Raw genomic sequence first — 15,386 nt, forward strand, 5'->3', positions numbered from 1 at the left:
CAGCCTTGGTAGAACAGAGAGGGCTGAACTTTGCAATTTGTCCCTTCCCTCCACGGCATTAAAATAATTATTTTAAAAAAATATACGCCAAAGTGGATATTTTGTCTTCTGGAACGGGATTGACTGTGGCAGCTCCAGGCAGAAGCTCATTCCTCTGTGTTGCTGGAAAGGATGGCTCAAGCTGGTGTGGGTATTATGGATATGAAATGAGGATTTCTGCTGGAGCAGCTTCTTGCTCTATAAAACTATGTGCTTGGGGGCAGAAGAGGAAAAATGCGTGGGAAAGGGAAGTGGAAATGGTGTTGGGGTCAACTGGAGGACAGTCTTACAGAAATTTTGGTGCCTGATTAATCTCTTCTACGTCTGTGCGGTGAAATCTATCCCAGTGAATATAATCAGCTCGTTGCAGAGACTATTTGCATCCAGGAGATGTTGAATCACTTGTGTGTTTGCTGCCCAGCTCCTTCTTCTGCAGCTCATTATTAGCTCTTGTACCTTATTAACTGGGTTGACCCATAATCTGCTATCGCTACTCCTGTACAATGGTGTCGGTAAAACTGATTTCTACCTTTAATGTTACGTTGGTTGACTGCATAACATCAGAGTCTTTTGGGGTAAATGTTTTTTCTCCTTCTCCTTCAGCCTGGTTCTAAGTAAAGAGTTGATTTTTATCAGATTTATAAGAGATTTTAAATAAAGTCTAAATAAGATGTTAAAATAGGGGGAGAAAAATCACATGAATTGGTTAGTTGTCTGCTTAAATTATGTCATTAATCTCCCCAGCTAGTGTTTCTGCAATCATTTTTGCCTAGGCAAGCATGTGAAACAGTCCATTTGAGCTGCTTTTTCCCACCATGAATATTCTTCTGACCCCATCCTGGGCCTGTGATTCATTAGGAACTGGAAGCAGCAGTTATTTGCGTGGGTGTTGAATTTACTCGTCATGCAATCATTTTCACATTGTGAGGCATAATACGGAGCTGATAAAGTCCGTACATCTGTATTCTGTCTGGGTTTCCGGACTGAGAAGTCTGCAGGATGTTGGACTGACAGCATTTGTAAATTCAGCGTGTAACCCTGATTTATAGAAAGAGGCTCTACTATTACATTTATATTCTCTTTTGAACCCTTTTACTGTGCCCAAAAGATGTCGAATGGCAGCAGAATGAATGAAAATTATTTCAGTTTTCACAAGTGGTTATGTTATAAGGCCAGTGAGGCTGGCTGTGATCATCTAGCCTGATTTGCAGGAGATGGGCCATTAGCCTTTTTGGAGGTTTTGTTCTGCCTAGTGCATTTCTGTCTTAAATAATAATAATAATAATAACAACAAAAAAAATCCTCTGTGTGTGGTTAAAAAGTTTGCTAGTGGCTGAGCAAGCACCATGATCCCTTGCAGCTTGTTGGAAAGATGAATTGCCCTAATTGCTCTGCCTTAAACATTTGTTCCGTGTTTTAAGCCTCGATTCGTCTAACTTCATGGTGCTGCTGTTAAATCCTGACGCCGCTGCTTGCTGGACGAGCTGCCCGTTCTCACGCTTTCTGGACGGCGGCTCATTGCTTTTAACCTCCCCTCTGCTGGGATAAAAGCCACTGGCAGCTAAGACATGCTCAACGAGTTTGTGTTTGTAAGTCTGTTTACGTCTGTCTTAATTATGTTACATTGCTGTGAATGCTTTTTCAACCCAATTTGCAGGCAGTTTAACAAAACCCTCTAGTTGGCTTCATAAGATCTATTTTCCGTCCAGCCATATACATTATATTGCTTTAATTTCTTCCTCAGTTAAATGGAGAATCGCATATCCTGAAGGGTGTTCAGGATCAATGTCAAGCCAAAACAATTACCTGTGCAATTCTATTTGCTGTCTAAAAATATTTGTGGAGTGCTTGCTTTCCTCCAGCCATCCAGAGTGTTTCTTGATCTTCAGCAAGTTTTGAAACAGCATCAGTAGAGAAGACCTCGAGGTCTGCACCCCGCCCCCACCCCCCACCCCCCAAAAAAAAAAAAATAAAAATTTGAAATTCCAGCGTATTAAGACCTGATCCACTCCATTTTGCGGTGATCTGGCTGTCCACAGACTATGTCCCCCTCTGTGTTTTGTCTGTTAAGACGCTGACCTGTAAGATCATTTTGTTTTCCAGGGATTTTCCAGGGACTTGCCAAATAACGGTATTTTGCCTTCTTAAGGAAGCCACGCCATGACCGCAGAGTTTAACATCCTGACTTTTCCTGCCCCCCTTCAATTGTGTGAATTAAATGGAATTTGTGCAATTCCAGTGTTTATAACCAGGCTGTGCTTAGGTGGGCAGGAGGCTATTCTCTCTGGCCCATGGTGTCTTGGCAAAGCCACTCTAACTTTTCAATTTTGTTCTGCAAAAGCTCTCCTTTCTCTCTCATTTTATTTTAACAATTTTCTTCTTTGTCTAAGGTGTCTGGTGCCATAGGCACAGGTGGTCTTCCATGTGGAGACCATCAGGATTGGCACAGCTCTCTTGCAGTAGGTGGACTTTGTTGTTCTAGAAATGGGGCTACAGGCAGTATGTGTGTGTGTGTGTGTATATATATATACACATATATACACACACACACACACTCTTAGACACTACCCCCATACATATATATATATATTCTATGTATGTCAGCACATAGATGTGTCTCTGGCCTATGTAGCTCTTTAGGTTATGCTGTTTGTAGTTGCCACATTAAGAACAAGAGAGTGGCTTTGGCCTCATGGGGTGTCTCCTGGTCCTCTCTTCTCCTGCAGTCACATCATGACCCTTCCCCTCCCTGCTTGCACTGGCAAAAGGCAGCTCTGAACACTGGGTGTGGGGGAACAGTCAAGTCGTGGTTTCAGCCTGTTTCTGCTGCTCGAGTGTCCGTTTGCCTCAGAAGCTGCCTGAGCCTAATACTCCACTAATGAAACCACAGAGGTAATGATTTCCCAGTGTGTAGGAAACATTTTCCGGGCATTACCTTGGAGTAGCCTTCAGACCCACGCAATGCTAATGGGATAATTATGACCCAATTTCACCTGCTTAGGCACTGCTTTCACTACAGTCAAGTGTTCCTGAAGAAGTGAAATGTCATCCTATTCTCAGATGATCTTTAAAACCTGTAGGTGGTCTCTCATTTTTTGCCTGTACAGGTACAGCTTTCACTTGTATAAGCTTAAAGATATATTCAGCAGATAGTAATTACTCTGTTTATCAGTTTATAAAGTAGGTCCTGGCACGCTAAAGTAAATGACAGTTTATTGATCTTTAACCAATACAGGAGGTTAAACACAGATTTTTCTTTCTCGGTATACTTCTCACTTAAGAGCACCACATGAAAATGCAGGCTGGAAGTGAGATGTGGTGCAGGTGGGTTCGGGACTCACATTGCCAGAACCTCCAAAATAAGAAGAATCACTGGCAGAGGTTGTACCACAGGCTCCAGTGGAGCTGGCTTTGTTCGAGCAGCAAGACAAGAAGGTGGCAGCTGAGACCGAAAAAGAGCTGGGAGCTCATGGCGAAGAGGTTTAGATCTGTTGTAGCTGTGTTCAGCAGCTCTGATTTAAACAAGCTCTTTTTCCTTGCCAGTGCCAGCACACTGTGCTGGCGGGTAGAAGTATCCCTGTTTTTGAGCAGGTAACTGGATGGCATGTGTTCACACGGACGTTGTTCATGGGCTGGGAGGTCTGCAGCTGGTAGCCTCAAGAAACTGTAGATCCAAAAAAAAATAAAAAATAAAAAATCCCAGTGACCAGAAGCAATGTGTGGCAAAGGGACAGTGTTTGGGACTTTGAAGCACTTCACAAGCATAACTCTAGTTCTAAGAATGCCATTGTCTGAGCTGAAAACAGTGGCTAAAGCAGGAACTTGTGCCTTCAAACAGCAGCGTGCCCCTGTGTAAGGACCTGGCTTTGCAGCCGAAGGAGAGCTGAAGGTGTTGCTCTGGCACTGCTCAGTGACAGCAGACAGACAGACAGCATCCGACAGGGGCAGAGGGAAGAAAGTGCCTACGGAGCGTTTCTCTGTATTGATGCTTCCCTGGGGCTGCTGGAAGCACCTTGAAACGGGCTGAGCTCTGAAAACCCAAATCGCTCCTGGCCCCACAGTGAAAGGTCGGGAAAGCCGCGACGGTTCTGTCTTCTCATGCTGCCATTGGTCCTAAGTTTCTATTGCTCAGATGAGCTTGGTGGAGCAGTTGGTAGCTCAAGGAAGAAAGGCTCGGTCCCACGGTGTGGAAGGACAGCGGGCAGGGCACTGAAGAAGCCAGGTGTGAGGCTGAGGATGGCGAGGTGGCAGCTCTGCCATCTCCTCTCCATCCACAAGCTGTTACAGGAGGGAAGGGAGCTGTGGGAGAACAGGGCAGCTCGAAGTGCAGGGACACGGCGATGTTCGTGTGCATTCATAGGGGTGAAGTGGTGTTATCCATAGTGTGCTGAGGATGAGCATCACATACATTAGGGGCTGCCAGGTTGGGTTATGCTCTTGGTGCTGGCTGAATGCTGTCGACCAGGCCCAGTGAAGAGCCAGGGTCAGGTCTGGAACGCAGGCAGAGGTGGCCGAGCAGTCCTTCGCTCCCGGAGGTTAAACACACGTGGATTGTTTCGGTGCCATCTGCCATACGATGCAGCGTGCGTTATGGTTAAGGCCGTGACAGGCTCGTGCCTGGACTTCAGGTTACCCCTCAAGGCAACCTCAGTACCGTCCAGGTCATCCCTCGGGGTCCCGGTGAAGGAGGTGCTGTGCAGAGGATGACTCTTAGCTTAATGCTGGGAAGTGGTTAAAAGCGATCAAAAATATAACGCTTCAGTTGCCGGTGAGCAGAGGGAGGTCGTTGCCGAGGGAAAAGCTTGAGGGCTGCTCAGACCCCGAGCCTTCCCGGGAATAAGAAGTGCTTTCAGACCTGCATCCCCACCCTCTGCTCTCATAAAAGGGCTCACAGACCAGAAACCTTTAAGCAGATGGTTTGAATAAGGTAAAGTACATAGCCGGCAGTGCCCTCAGGTACGTCTGGGTAACCACATCGACCTCCGAGGAGCTCCACAGATGCAAGCAGAGGTTGCATTGGCCCGGGGGGACCAGGCGAGGTTGAAAGGCTGCACTGTTCAGACACTGGTATTTTTATCAGTCGAACCCTGGGGAAGGATTCCTGGGCCAAAGCTGCCAAACCCCCAGGAGCAGCCGTAGGAATGTTTTCCACGGTGGCGGGAGGAGCACAGCTGTGAATGGAGGAGCCGTGGGATGGCAGCGATGTTCCCCATGCCAGCAAGACCCCAAGACGAGAGCGAGAGGGAAGATTCATGAATTAATATGTTCGGGCAGGAAAAAGCTGGCTGGTTTGGGGCTTTTAAAACTTAAATCTGCTCAGCGGGAGGAGCGGGGGGCCTCATTTTTATTTGAATTTGCCTGTCTTCCAGTTCTGGACTTTTGGCCCTCTTAATGCCTTTACCTGGCATGCCAGAAAATGCCCTTCAATGCTGACACTCCCTCCACATCATGGTGTCCCCATGATGTAGTGCATTGCTTCACTGTGCCACGGCCCCTGCCCCGGTACCAGGAGGTGGAGAGGCAGCAGCAGGAGATGCGTTAAGGAATGCAGAGGCAAGCTTCAGGTCCTGTAGCCCTCATGGAGAGTCACAAATCTGCATGTTGTCCCTGAGTGCCCAACCGTATGTTTATGCCGAAAAGTGGGGATAAAGCTGTGGGCATGCCCTGTTAACACAGCTCCCTTTCCTGGGTGCTCTGAAGACTGTTTCGTGGCTGTGTGGTCTTCCCCCAGGGGAAGCCAGCACTTTGAGTGCCAGGTACTGTTTTCTGCGAGAGAAGGTGGTTACATGTTAGGGGGGAGGTGATGTCTGCTGGTTTGCGACCTTGTCCCTTAAAATGCATTGTATTGACTAGATAAAAGAAGAAGAGAAAAAAAAAAAAGGCGCTTGGCAGGGAGATGCAATTTTTCCAGCTCCTTTGAACTGCCTGGCATCACCTATAAATCAAGCGCTGGATGTAAGGAGATTTAATGCACGACCCTTTTTGGTGGCTAAGTGCAACCTTTCCACTTCCCTCTTGTAAGCCCTGGGCTGGGGCCGGACGAGGCGGTGCCGCACTTGGCCCTGCTGCCTGGTGTGGGCTCCCAGCAGCTCCTTTGAAGGGGCTGAGGTATAAATAATTAATACCTGCTAAATTATTCATGCTGGAAATACAGTACATGAATTTAGCAAGCCGACCAGGATAAGAATGAGTAATTATGTTAAATAACCCATAAAGCGTGCAGCTAGCAGGAGCTGCAATTTGTTCACATTTTAGGCTGCTTTACATTTTTAGGAACAGAAATGAGCCACACTGGTATAAACTACAGTTACAGTTAAAAAATATGGGTTAAATGATGTGGTTTGAGTCATCAACAGACAAGGTGCACTCTCACGTTTGATAGGATTTGTGTTCACAAGGTCAGCTGGCCATTTTTCCTTTGTGGGGTGGAAACAGGTACTTTCTCTTTTTAAGCTTTAATCACTGCTCTCTGCAAGAACTTGCAGCCATCTCCAAGTATTAGCAGCGCAGTGGAAGAAATTGTCCACCATATGCCATGTCCCAACCTCTGCACACTTTACTGTTTCTTTCCTATACATCACTGAACAGGTAGACAGGTAGGGGGAAAAAGTATTAATTAAAGCATTATTCTAAATCCGTTAGCAACATGGGCAAAGTCCTAATAATGATGTGCAAAGATTTAGTTTTGCAAGCATGTGTAAGTAACTGCATGCTGCTCAGTGGGCAGCAAAATCCAAATAAACGGTAAAAGACTTTTCCAGTAAAGAGAAGACGTCATTTAGTAGTTTAAAAGGGAGAACACTGCATTAATGCAAAACTTTGGGTTCAACAAATTAGTGTTAATTGAGATTTTAGAACTGGAAATGGTCAGGAATTGGAAGAATGCTGCTAAAATGGGCCAGTGAGAGAAAAATGGAAGAAATGCTTTCAGGTTCCCAAGATAAATTGGAAAGGCTTGGCACTTACTCTGCTCTGGGTTTTCCCTCTCATCAAGGTGATGAGATCTCTACTGAGAACCTTAAAACCTGCTATAGCTCTAAAGGTCTTGGTGCAACTTTTCAATAAGATGCATCAGCATGCAGATATTATTAGCATATCTGGGGTAATTGCAAGTAATGCCTCTTAATAAAAGTAAGAGGAGAAGCAGCAGGTGAGGTGAAAAATGAGTTCTTTTCCATTCATGATTGCATAAGATTGTTATTTGAGACGAGGTTGTGTTGTGAAGAGATGACTGGTGCAGTTCCTGCTTCCCCTTTGTATGTGGGTTCATGGAGATTCTGCGGAGATATTTCGAATCCAGCTCAGGATGTAGGAATCGAGGAGCAAAATCTGTTTGTGGTCTGACAATGGCTGCTTGTTTCTTTGAAAGAGCACAGGTTGCAGAATTGTGCTTGGTCACAGGCTGTGTGTCAGACGTAGGGTGCACATATCCAACTTAATCTCCTGGTAGATGTCTTGTGGCTTATTTTGTAAAGATATTTTGTGGCTTAGCCTCAATATCATGCCTCTTTCTTTCAGCATCATTAGCTGGACTAGTAAAATGTTTTGCCTCAGTCGACAAGCTGAGCTGGGACATGCTGTTACTTACTCTTGGCTGTAATCTGGGCTGACCTCGCTTGGCCAACCAAAGAATTGGGTTTTGCACCGTTTTGGCCTGAGGATAAATTTATTTCCTGAATCTCCTAATCTGATTGGTTTTGATCTGCCTCTTAAAAACATTATTTACCCTGTCTCCTGAGTGTCCCCTATAAAACAGATAAAAGCTTGAGGGGGAAAAAACATCTATTTAAATCTTCCATTCTAGTTGGGCTCCTGTATTGATTCTTTCCCCATAATTTAGTCCCCTCTGCTCAGCATTTGCTTTTCTGCTGCCCAGTCAATACCAATTCCGTCTGGAAATTACGTTAATGTTTTTTAAATAAGATTTCCTTGCAAAGTTTAACTTTCTCTTTACATCTGAGGAGTTTGGGAAAGAATGTTTTTTTTTTTGTTTGTTTGTTTGTCTTTAGGTGATGGATTAATAGCAATTGCAGGGGTATGTGTAGTGGTATTAGCATGAGTTGTTTTATGTTTACTAGGAAATATAAAGGGAAAATGAAAAGATTCAGACTTCTGAAAAACAAATCATTAAAAAATCTTAAGAAATGAGGCTAGATACAAAATTGTGATATATATCAACAAAGAAATGTCTTCCTTTTTCAAATCGGTCATGTTTTGCAGTTACATTCCTCTGCTAATGCTAAAAGATGGAGATGTTTAGGTTTATGCATGCTGAATTTTTGGCACATGCCCAGAATTGTTGCATGTTATCTTAGTGGTGATGTGTATTGGGTTTTGAGCTGCGAGCCAGGAATTGGTGTGAATCGATGAGCTCCTAAAGGCTCACATATAAGGCCTATTAGTGAATCAAATCATTGATCCAAACTTTCAACAAATCAATCTTCTGCGCCTCTTTAAGGGGAATGCATACAGGAGTGGTAAATCAAACCCACCTAAAATGTGAGGTGTGGTCTGCAGGGCTCTCAGGCAGAGTTACCATGCCTCTGAAAGAGTTTTGGGTTTGCCCTTCAGGTAAACTGAATATTCAGGCTAGAGAAGGCTGGGAGTTTGACTCCTGTAAGCGACATACAGAGAGACTGTGCTACAGTTTATGTAAGAGTCCTGTTTTATATAAATAAGCTCCTTAATATACCATATGGTCATTTCTTTACAGTTGTAGTAGCAAACTTGTTAAAAACTTCTAGTGTGAATCCTATCTTCTTGCTGAGAAATGCAATATATTAGCTTTCAATTCCCATTGACACTTCTGTGTCAGACACTCTCCCTCCCTTCCCCCCCCCCTTTTTTTAAAAAAATAAAAATAAAAAAAATCCAGGCATATTTTTGCTCCAACACTAAATTTGGTTGACTTTCTTGTTTGGTGATGATTCCCCAGGTATCTGGTGTGAGCGTAGCTGTACCCCTGGAGCCGGGAGTAGGGCAGTAGAGGGCGGCATTACTCCTTGTCTGCTGTGCTCTCTCCTCCTAAAAGAAATGAGATTTAAAAAGCGGGGGGGAAAAAGAAGAATGTGGAGAATGCTGTGCCTGGCAGAGCTGCAGGCCATGTAAGGGAACAGAGCGGGGCCAAACACCCACCGAGCAGGGCGAGGGCGCACGATGCTTCACACTACGTCATGCCCAAATCACGAGCTGAAAGCTGCTGTTTTACTGACAGTCCTGTCTTTTACGTGAGAAAGAGGATGAAAAAAAAAAGGGAAAAAAAAAACAACCCACACATGTATTTACCTGTAAAGGAGCAGGGGGATTTTCAAACTGTTTGTGAATTTGCACTCTCGTTGCAGAGAGCAGAAGCACGGGATGTATAGGGGCTGGAAGCTCTGGGTTTGCCCAGCCCGGCTCGCCCAGAGCAAGCGCAGGAGCTGTGATTTCTGCACGGTGGTGTCCAGGCAGTGAGAGCAAGGCTGGAGCCCCGCACCTTGCCCAGGGGTTGAAGCGTGATCCGAAGCGGGCACTGTGCGGGTGAGAAGAAAAGCGCTGCCCATCCCCTGATGCACCCAAGGCAGCAGGGCAGTCAATCGAGAGATGTTGGCAGTGCGGAGGAAATCAGGCGTTGATGGCCTCTAATGCTCTGATGAGTAGAGCAATCAGTTCGAGCAGACTGTGACAGAGAGAAAGCTGTGAGCGTAAACATTTTTACACACTCAGAGAGCCCAACCTGATGAAGTTTTCCCAAGCATAAATAAGAAATAGCTGTGGAAGTCAGTGGAGCACTGTAAAACCTTTGTGAAACCCAACATGAGCCCCTGTTTGCAGATTCTGCCTGGATGATTCATGGATGTTTCCTTGGTATCTTAACAAGCCGGGTCCTCTGTGGGATATGGCCATTTATTCAGAGCCTTAAATGACCAGGGGATCAACGTGGACTACAAAGCCTTTTTGGAAATGTATTCTGCAAGCTAAGAATTGTGGAGAGAAACAGATATTTGAATAGAAGTGGTTTTTCAGTAAAATATGCCCAGGATGAGGTGGTGTTAGACAAAGACTTCAGAACAAATTCTAGCATGAATCTGTTTCTAAAAAATTTAAGTTGCCTGCCTACCTTTAAGAAACACCAGTCTGTCCAGCTGCATAAAATACAGATTTAAAATGTTTCATGCTTATTGTTATAAATACCTGAAACATCCACATAATACTTTCTAATAAGCAGAGGAATTAATTTGATTATATAAAGAGACAGTGCACTTGTTCACAATGCGTTCACCATAAGATAATGATAACAACGCACTGGTTATTTTCATACTGGCGGTAGAGTAATCCATGTTTATTTATAATCCAATTTCAGATATAAATGAATTGTTTTGAAGGTAGGATAAATCAGCTTAAAGAACCACAGCAATTATGGTAGGCAAGTGGCACATTATGGTGAAAATTATGGTGAAAAGAGAGAAGAAATGCTCCGGGTCCAAAAGGGCAATGAGAGGGGGCACCTGGATTGCCAGTGCCTGGGGCAGGCAAGGAGTTTGCCCTGGGAAGTTAAGAAATAGTGTCAAGCAGCTTCAAAATTAGGCCATAGAAATGAGCTGCTGTAGTTTAAAATATTTTTTTTGGGGGGTAAACAAGTGTCTTGCTGTTCGTGCCTTCACAAGTACTCTGCTCTCGTCCTCTTGCAGCCAGAGAACTGTGATTGAGAAGTCAGTGAGAAGGCGAAGGAAGTCTGTGGCAATGGAAGATGTGGCTGGATGCTGAAAGGTGATGCCTCTGGCTGAGTTTTTGTGGAGGGGTTTTACAAGTATACCAGGTTGACCAGTATAGCAGGTTGACTTACAAGACAAACATCACTGCTGATCAACCCAAGTATTTACCAGCATACCACTGAATGCCAGTTCCAAAAATCCTACTCCCAAATGTGCCATGAGAAGCTGTTGTTGCCAGTCAGAGCCCAACATGGTCTATACAAAGAGAAACAAAGATATGATCTCACACTGAAAAGGTCAGTAGGAGCAGAGGAATGAATGCAGGAAGACAGGATCCGACCCCAGATGTGTGATGCCCCACTGAGCACCTGGTTGCTTGGATCAGTCAGATTTGTTTTCTGCCTAAGTGCCATTCTGAAGCAACTTAACATGAAGGTGGCACGGGGCATATGTTGGGCAGCTGTAGGGTTTCTGGCTGGGTCAGCGGCTCTGTAAGGCTCTTGCCTCTGAAAAGTGAGGCTTGGGAAACTTTTGGTAGCCTCCACATTGACCGTTTGGTGACCGAGTGACGTGTAGGGCTTCAGAATGCTGTCCCTGTTGTGTGATCCGACAGTTATTTCTGTCCTTTGGCGGTGACCCCGCGCTGCTCGGTGCATGGGCTGGGCAAGGGATGAGTCACCGAGCACTCCTGCCCCTTTGCTGTGACAGCGAGATTGCACGCAGGGGAAAAGCGAAGATAAAATGGCCACTGAGTGTGGGCTGTCCCAAATCAGTGGCATCAGATCTGATGCTCTGCTCCCATCTTCCTTCAAAGGCTGCAGCTTCCCCCAGTCTCACAGATGCGTGTGTGAAAACAGAATCAGTCTGTTTTTCCAACTATGTCAACTGAGTTGATGTTTTCTACAAACTTCACCTCCTTTATATCATGTATATCGTGGCTCCAAGACTAGATCTGCTTCCTTGCATTTAATTTAATTGGTCCCCGGGTTCATTTGCTGGTAGCTTAAGGCTGCAAGCAAAAGAAAACTGTATTTCTATGACTCTCCTTGCCTAAATGCTCCTTTTGCTCTACATAGTCAGTGTGCTGGGACTGCTGAGAAAAGCAGGGGCATAGGCAGTGTCTAATTGTGGTAACTGCAAAACAGCACTAAGTATTTACTTTGGCAGTTTTTGGAACAAGTTGCTGCTTAATGCAAGCCTGAAGAGACTTCTTAAGGCAGCTGAATCATTTTGAAGCTGCTCCTGGCTGGATCCAGCCCATGGGGCATTGTGCTGGCCTCGCCGGGCGGTGCAGCCATTCCTGGCAGGGGGAAACGCTGTCCTGAAGGGACCAGTTCTCCTCACCCACTACTGCTTGCGGCTCCTGTCTCGGGCACGTGGAAAATGTCTGCTCTGTCCTGGAGAGAGCCCAGCCCCACAGGCTTCATGTGAGAAGGAGCCCCTGGTGGCCCTTGCTACCAGGTGGCACTGAACACCTCCTGCCACCACTGTGGTCATCTGATGGGGCAAGCCGTTGAAAATCCAGCTTTCTGTCTGTCGTGGCTCATAAAGACACCTTTAAGCCAAAGCATGTTGGATGTTTTCTGGAGGGCAGAGGGTCTGTGGTTCCTGTGGACACAGAGGCAGGCAGGTGTGGACAGGGAACTTAGCTGAGGGGAGGAAGCCGGAAGAACCTCTTGTGGTTGCTCCAATGGGAGGAAGAAGCAAGATTCTGGCACATGTTTGCATGCAAGGGGAGGAAGAGCTGAAACTGCTCCTCCGTGTTGCACAGGTAATCCTGTGCTGTTATACACTCATCATGGCTCATCCTTTTGCCTTGCATGACACAAGCATTCATTTTTGTGTTATTAAGTATGCCCCTAATGTGATATAAAAAGCTAAACATATTACCAATTACAGTACAGTGTGCTATTATTTTTTCTGGTCTCTGCAGTGTGCACTTTTTGTATTGTTAATAGACCTTGGGAGTATTTTCTGTCATGCACTTTATCTGCTCCAAATCATCCTTACACTGGGAGGATTTCCTAGAGAAGGCTGGAGCGGTTGCACGCTCTTCACAAGAGCTACTTCTCAGTGCTTCTTGCTGATAGTAGAAAAAATCTACATGCTAAAGGAAAAACCTTGAGATGATCTGGTTGAGATGTCGATGCGCTTCCAGCACTTAGTACTCAGTGGGGTTTAAGAGACAGCGCTCACTGCAAGAGTGCTGGCTCTGGGTATCCCTGTTGCTGCAGTGGGGAGGAACACAAGGGCTCCTTGGTTTTGGCGAGGCTGCTTTGAGGCAATAGGTCCAGCCTCATCCTCATCGTTCAGGGGTGAATTATTGTCTAGCTCTCCCTTGCAAACCTCCAGGGTACCACAGCCCCAGAAGGAGGTGCTGAAGACACTCTGTTTGGGGCAAAAGGCAAAAAGAATGGCCAACTGTCCCCTGGTGAGGAGGGAAGGCAAAAAAGGAGTGTGTTCAAAAATGTGAGTGGCAGGGAGCTGTGTCCAGAGCCCTTGGACACCCCATGTCTTGCCATCTCTCTCCTCACCCTCCACTACAGACAGGGGAGCCGGTATTTTGGGAAAGGAGTAAGGAATGGGTTGGAGTGAATTAGGCAGGAAAAAACAAAAACGCTGCTAGGAGGAGGAAAATGTTTATGCATGTACTCAGCGATGCATCTCCAGCTTCTCCTTGCGCGCTGCCACGGCTGGCGGCAGCAAGGTGACATTTGCCTGTCAGTGATCCCGCTTGGTACCTGAGCTTTGATTGGCGAGCCCTAGGAGGTGTTTGCAGAATCGAGAGCTTTCAAATATGTTTTTAGCTTGGAAGATGGCAGCTGAGTGGGTGCATTTGGTGACAGATGATCCTTGAAAGGTTTAGAAGCAAAGCTATTAAAACCCGGGAGCTGTGCAGAGAGGCAGCGTTGTGAGCACATTGGAGCCCATTTGGTGAGGGGCACAGAAGACGTGGCCACGTCTTGCACGTTTTGCCTGTGATTCCCACCGGTGGGCCCGGCGCGATGTTTCGGGACGGGGAGAACGCCGCCTGCAGATGCTGTTTTTTGGCTTCCCGCATTCATGTGCGAGGTGAGGCACAGCACTGCAGTGGCTGCGTCAGGAGCGGGCTTTGGGATGGTGGTTGCCACAGGCTCCCTTAACAAACCGCAAGCAGCCTCACCCCGTCCTCCCGAAACGGAGCCAGTTGGCGCATTCCTGCCATTCTTCTCCTTAGAGCCATTTCTTTCCATTCACGGGATCAAGAAGACAAAGCAGCTGCTTTGAGAGTCTGAGATTTTTTTTTGTTGGGAACATTAAGTCGAGAGGAGCAGGACGGGAGGATTTATTTTTATTGGAGCGGGGCAGTAGCACTTACCTGATGGGTTCCTTGGGAGAGCAGCAAGCAGCCGAAAGTAGGCAGCTGGCTGCTGCCTTCAGGTGGCACACCTCGGCTGGCAGCTTGCGAAACCCTTTGGGTTGCTTCGGCCTCATCCGTCAGCTGGGGAAGACTGGCCATGGATTTACAGCTGCTGGTTATAGTCACAGACCTAAAGCCAAGCCATACAATCTCTCCTGTAGGTCTTCTGAAAGCCTACCTTCCACCTGTAAATAAATATTCCCTTTACATATACTTGACAAATTCCTTGCCAGTTTTTTCCCCATAATTTCTCATGTTTTTCTCCAGATCCTTTCTTATCTCTGTAATGTTGTCTCAGTCGCAGGCTGTGCACCTCTAATAGGAACTGAGTAATGTGGCTTTACTGCTTGTCATCGAGAAATTATGCACAAATTTCCCCCAGGGCTGCTGTTCTCTTGAATCCTGGTGGGCTTCAGCTAACTGTATCGCGTCTCCCTCGTCCACCAGTCTGCATTGCTTCTGTAGGGAGGAAAACAATAAAACTTTAAGCATGTTGGCTCGATGCTATTATTTTTTTTTATCATTGATTTCTAGTTTGTAGGCAGCACATGTGCATCCATTTAACACCGTCCATCTTTAAAATGGAAATGTTCAGAAGGTATTTGGTATTTTTGCTCCCAGTGAATTATGGAAGGTTGAAATGGAAGAGCTACACACGCACACAAAAAAACCACACTGTCTGAACTTAAAGCGTGGTGGCAACCCATGAAAACAATCAGGGAACTTTGCTTTTGTGTCTGGTGCATATATGGCAAGTAGAATGAGAGCTGAAGCATTTTACATAACCCTATTTTTTTCCACATGCACATCTTGAAAAATGCAGAAGGTACCAAGTACGTCGACAAACCTGCAGAGCCTCACACCAGATTTACGAGCAGAATCCAGGCCCTTTCAAACAGCAGTGTTGAACAGGGAGTAGTTGTAATTCCTTGTCCGTTCTTTTTTATTTTTGTTTAATTTTATAAAGACCATCTGCAGGGTGAAAGCTGGGACTTTGGACTCAGCCAAGCACCAGCATGCAACACTAAAACAAAACAAACCAACCCCATAAGCACTGTCTGGATCTCTCTTATTCCTCTCCCATGCCCTGCTGGGAGGCCTGGACACTGCCAGCAGCAGATACAAACATGTAGTAGGTAGCACCCACCTCAAAAACCCATCCACGGTTGCATCTCCCAGCTCTCCTCCCCAGCCCAAACTCCAGGAGAAGGAGCTGAAGCAGCTGCAGGTGCTGCCCTGAAAACATCCATGCT

The 15,386-nt window shown here is 46.0% G+C and overlaps 1 protein-coding gene across 1 annotated transcript in view; it reads left to right on the forward strand.

Moving 5' to 3' along the window:
- PRKG1 (protein kinase cGMP-dependent 1) overlaps positions 1–15,386 on the forward strand; it is a 467,733-nt gene that overhangs the window by 12,103 nt on the left and 440,244 nt on the right. The gene's annotated exons all lie outside the window — the stretch shown is intronic.

Source organism: Cygnus atratus, chromosome 7, assembly GCF_013377495.2.
Source record: "Cygnus atratus isolate AKBS03 ecotype Queensland, Australia chromosome 7, CAtr_DNAZoo_HiC_assembly, whole genome shotgun sequence".
Taxonomy (NCBI): domain Eukaryota; kingdom Metazoa; phylum Chordata; class Aves; order Anseriformes; family Anatidae; genus Cygnus; species Cygnus atratus.